The sequence below is a fragment of the Corvus brachyrhynchos genome, unplaced genomic scaffold (assembly GCF_000691975.1).
Source record: "Corvus brachyrhynchos isolate BGI_N302 unplaced genomic scaffold, ASM69197v1 scaffold22, whole genome shotgun sequence".
In the NCBI taxonomy this organism is placed as follows: Eukaryota; Metazoa; Chordata; class Aves; order Passeriformes; family Corvidae; genus Corvus; species Corvus brachyrhynchos.
In genome coordinates, this window is record NW_008238355.1 from 4278714 (window position 1) to 4284722 (window position 6009).

The window sequence follows — 6009 nt, forward strand, 5'->3', positions numbered from 1 at the left end:
TAATATGCTGTCACTTAAAATGGTGCTACTTCACCCAGTTAGAACCAGATTAAAGAGCAGAACATGAACTATTAATACAGAACCTAAATACATGCTTGAAAAGCTCCCTGAGATCTTCAATGATTATTTTATTATAAAGTCTTTTATCTAAGTGAACCTTGATGTTGGACCTAAATAAAGGAAACTTATTTATACTTTTTACAATGGAATTAGAATTATAGGTCAACCTTTGAGGCTGCCAACACCGCTGTAAGATAGTCAGAGGTCAAAAAAAAAAATTAGGTAAGTTTGAATGTATGAATGCCTTTGGTTTTAAGAATGATATCAATATGTCTTATGCAAAATACTTCTCCTTAGGAAAATGAAAATGTGGGAGAAAGGTTGTATATGTAAACTGCAGAGAGATGGCTTTTTGCCTTCTCAATGGTGTTTGAAATATTTATTCCAGTGTAGAGGGAAGCCTTATCTTTTAAATAAAATGCAGACTGCTAAAGAAATAGGTGGATCAGAGGAGAAAACATGGCCTATATGTTTTTTTTAAAAAGCTATCAGAAGCTACAGTCTTAGCCCCAGCCCAAGGGGAATTTAGGAATATAAAAATATTGCACCAGTGTCAGAAGTGATGAGTGTATAGCAGCTGACTGCAAGGAATGAGGATACTGTAAGGAAGCAGAAGAGCCAGGCAGTCTCTCAGCCCCTTGTAGTTTACAGCCCATTGCAGACACCTTCTCTGCCCAAGAAATAGAGGAAATCATGGAAGAGAAGTTTAATTTTAAGACACAGCTTTCTCTACTCATCTTTTTTTTGTTGGTCCTCTCTCTAGATTTCAGTGCCAAATCAGAAGCCTACCTTGACAAATAAAATTTCCTTGTACCCTGTTGACTGTTCAGTAACTAGGCAGACTAAGCAGTTGAGTTCATGCTGAATGTACTTAGAGACAAAGCAGAGGAGAGCAGAAAAGCAGGAGGCTGCTCCTTCCAGTGCAGGAAATCTAGTGTCTGAGGAGGCAACAGTAGCTCCTGCTGCAATTCACAGTAATTTTTACTTGTGAAAGGTGAGGGCATGCTTTTTTCACAGCAGTGTTATTTTCTAACTGCATAGGTGAAAAGTAAGCAGCCTCACCTTTATGAAATGACTGCACACATTTCCCCATTTACATTAAAAGTATAAGATCTTCCTTGAAAGTCTTTCAGTGTACAAGGAAGCTCATCTAAAAATGCAATTGATGACGTGTTCAATGTGGAATTGAACAGCTGGATTTTAGAGCATTAATATAGTAAAATAAATTATTTTTGTGTGGTTTTTTTCCTTTACATTAGTGATGAGTCAGAATAATATACTGCAGCACCAGCCTGGCTGGCTGGCTGCATTGGCAATGCTATCACAGTTGACCTTTGCTTTACAAGGAACCAGTTCTACACAGTTATCTTCACTGGCCTCTGTAGTATGTAATTTATCCCATGCTCTTTGTATGAGCAACTCCTCTGGGTAACACATTATAGTGTTTCTCTTTAGCACATGCAAAGGCCACAATGACTGTCAAATATCAATCTCTTTATTTCTGCTGGAATAAAAAATTGTTCAGGTCTGTTACATAGAACCTTTGCCATCCATATAGTCTGTGAGTTTTCCAAAGTCAAAAAATTCCAGCTTCCTAGTCTTAAGCCACAGGATGTACCCTATCATTTACACAGAGGCTAATTATTCCCTAAAAGTATTTAAAATTGTCTGTAACAGTTTTGATTTTAAACATTTTTGTTACTGAGAACATTTAAATGGTGTAATTGCATTTTCAGCTATATTAGCATATGTGACAGCACAGGACAGAAAGCAAATCAGCCTCTGGTGGATAAAGTTCTGATAAGAGTTGAGCTTTAAAGGATTTCAGTGATTTTGCAGGGCCATAAACAAAATTTAAAATCATAACAATTGGGATATGTATTAAATAATTCTGCCTTCAGATCTGTTAATTATGCATGGAAATAAGAACTGAGTATTTGCTCAAGGTGGGAAGCAACTGTGAAATTCACCATGAAAACACAGAAGAGGTTCTTTGTGAAATACTATCCTAGTCTAACAAATTGGAAGAAAGACCTAAACTATACCCAACGTATTTTCCTAACAACTCTGTGATACTGTGAACCAAGAATCATTAAAGCTGAAAAAAGCAGAAAGAAAGTAGGCAAGTTTTTAACCAGATGGCTTTTACTTTCTGGTCTGGTGTAATAAAAATCTAAACAAATTGGTCTTTACAAAAACCATGCATTTCTGCCCAGTATCCACTCTGCCACATGAATCTTTTCTTTTGGTCTCCCTCTAAGACCTAGAATGTCTCCCATGACCCTGAGCTCTTTTTGGTTGGGTGGACAGCAGGTCAAGGGGCAGTGTGTGCCTTGGTTGGCTTGGAACAGGAGACAGGGTGCCAACTGCCCAGCTTAACTCTGCTCCTGAGCTTCTGGGGAGCTCATCAGAAGACAGAATACCTGACCCTTCTCTGCCTTCCCTAACAGACAGTGCTGTGTCTTCCTTCTCATCTTCCTAGAGACCCATTTTTACGAAATTTATACAACATCAAAGTCATTGGGATTTCCACCCTTCTATCCATCATGACTGAAGCTGGTCAACACATACAAGGAGCTACTTACACAGATGACAGACTTTTTCCTTGGCAGAGGCTTCGGTCTTCTAGCGCAGGACTAAGTGAATTGTCCTTCTTTCACAAATACTTGCTAGCTCTTATTTTCGGTAACACTGACTACATGCATGACAAACAAAATCACTTTGCCATTTCTCATCCTTCTGGGCTGGTTTAGGACCCAGTTGGTTTGTTTTATGTTTACTGGTCAGCAGCTATTTCAGAAACAAAAGAAGGACTGAGATTACTCCCTAACCTGGTTAATTCTGGACTTCTGTGAAGTTTTCACATGCCAATTTCTGCTGCCACTGTGTAATAAAAATATAGAATTGCTCTTTTCCAATTACACAAACTGACAGCAGAAGACCAAGAGTAAAGCAAGGGTGCGTGCCTCCATGTGTTGTGGGTGTGTGAACATACTGTGTGTCCTCCTGCAGAGGGATTAAGAAGTCCCCTGCTGGGGATTTCTGGCATGCACAGATAGAGCAAAAGAGAAGAGGAAGGAAATAACCTTGTAGACCTTTGCACTTTGCTGTCTAAAATCCTCTACCAGCCTATGTATGCCTCACCCAGCCTGTGTAATTGTAGCTGCTCTCTACATCTGCAAATTTGTATAAAGCAGAAGGAATACATTAGTACATTCGACTACTGAAAGACAAAATGAAAGTTTTTTGAGAACTCTGTAGTTATTAGCAATCAAAAATGACAACATCCTCTTTGGTGTTTTGAATTAGGTTTAGGAAGGGAATGCCATTCCAGATAAATGTACAGCTGAAAGGAGCATGTAATAGAATATGCAACCAATGAGATGGTAAATGGCACTGAAGAGAAAATGAAATTACCACAAAACAGGCCTTCTGAACACTAGAAATTGAACTAAGATGAGCAACACGCAGGAAATGCATAGATGAATCATCCAACCTTTTTTGTTGTCTTGCAGAGAGAAGGAAGGGAAAAGAGGAAGAGGAGAGAGAGAGAAGGAGATAGAAAGGCAGAACAGGGAGCTGCTGTCCACAGGTATCACTGACTGCTTTCTGGGACCATCAGGCATCTAATTGTGTTGGTGGATCCTTACTTCACTCATTAGCTCCCATTTGAAACATTTCTTTGTGCAGAGAACAAAGGATAAATTTGGGAATGTTTTTGAGAAAAACCTGTCTTTGCTTGCCCAAATCTGGGGGAGAAGGCCCAGCCATTGCTGACCCACTGAGCAACCTTTGTGCCAATAAAGAAATACAAAAAGAAAACAAGAACAGAGACAATACTGCCTCAGGAAAGCTAATCGTTAAAATTTCCTTTTACTTCAAAATGTAAATTGGACACCTATTTTGATTGGATTTTGCATTCGCTTATTTTAAATGGAGCATGAAATATGGTCAGATATAATGACTATGAAATAGTTTCAACTATGCATGTTTGCAAAGCCATTAAAATTATTATGTCTTCCAACACAGAAAATAAAATAAATAAATAAAATAAAATAGTAAACTAAAATATTATTTCTATTTCTGTCCTTGAAAAATTAATTTTACAAGGCACTAATGAAGCTGTGAGTTCACAAAGGACAGACTTTTATGCAGATAAATTATAATTCCACTTGCTTGTCCTATATAAATGGGAAAAATTGGTATAACTATAAATGGAAACAAAATAGCTCAAGGATGACTAAATATAAAATAAGAAAATACTTTGAAATATTAGGAAATTTTTACGTCTTTCATTAAGTGATCTTAGGCTTCAGAAAAGACTGGCAGCACAAATACAGCAGTCAAGAGCATGCTTTACTTCACATTCATAGAGTCCACACGCAGAACTTTCTAAGGCATATGTAATTTGTTTTGGCCAAAAAAGACCTCTTGTGAGGTTGGATATTCCCATTTGCAGGAATGGCTACAGCTACAAAGACAGATCTATACTCAGCTTTGGGAGAAGGAATGTCTGCACAAGGAGGAAGGAGCAAGACAACTTATCCTGGAGAAAATGATTGTGAGATGAGACTGCATGATGAACTAGTCTTTCACAGAGCAGCAGAGGTGACTTAGCTTCCCATGCTTTTTGCAGCTGCTCACAGTTCCCTTACAGTTGGTGTTCCAGACTCACAGCTGCCAGAGATGGGAGCAAGAGGAATCATTCCCAGGACTGTGAAGAGATTCAGCCACTGGACAACTGGTTTGCTACCCGGAGTGTTGGACATGCATTTTGCTGTCTCCTGTAATATTTTTCGTGATTTGACTGGTCTGTTTTGGTCTGTTTGTTGAAGCAAGCAGATAATCTGTGTCTGGAGGGAAGGGTGCGGGTACACAGTCCGTGCCAGTGCAGTGACTTCTGCATTCCTGTTTCCTCTCCATACCTGCCAGTAATGCGGAACTTGCCTATGCAATACTCTATTGCAGTCTGGGAGATACTTTGCTGCTAGTTTGCTCTGTGCACTCAACAATTGCTCTCCCTTTTTAAATCTTTTATTGTTGCTGTTGTTTTTAATGTATGATCTGCTCCACAAAGGGTTAGACTTGTACCATGGCAGTCTTTGACATAAAAATTTAACTAGTTTCTTCCAATTCACCTTCCAGTGTGCACTGTGGAAACAAACAGTGTGCTTGCTGGCCTTCAGGTTTGCAGACTGAGTCTTCAGAGCCCTCTCTGCTACAAACCAAACAAATACACACTTTAATTAGCATTAAAACGTCCAGATTAAACAAAATTCAGGATTCCCTGGGGAACCCTCCTTATGTTTCTGAGACCTAGCAAGAAAACAGCAATGGACAGTGGATCCATTTATGTAACAACAGCACTTTTCACCATATTTTTATGTAATGAAAATTAATTAAGACTTGCTAATTTAAACATTAAAACATTAGGAAATGCCAGAATAAAAATTGCTTGAGCAATCCTATTTCCACCTCCACCCCCATACACACATTTTGTATTTTATGAGCCTGCATGGCCTTTAATTACACTTTCAGGTACCATGTGGGCTCCTTAGATAGTACAGAATGCACAAAACTAGTAAGTTTGCCTATTTCCTTCCCCTTTCTTTCTTTCTTTTTTTTTAATGTTACCAAGTTTTAATGATACATGACAGCGGGACAACATTCTCAACAGCAGCAAAGTCCCTACACTTTCATGAAAATCTGTGGCTAAAGAGAGAGAAGAACCTGTTAGCACTGCAGCACAGAAAACCTGCAGTGTCAGCAGCAAGCAGATGACCCATGCAGGATGGTGTTACTAATGCCCCAACCATGATGAAAGGGTTGCAACTTACTCAGTGCTAGTCAACCTGAAGGTGCAGCCCTAAGGTATCTGACTTCTTAGTTCTGCAGCTCAGGACATCTTGTTCCCTACCTCTTTCACTGCTCAGCAGCCAAAGGAGCTGC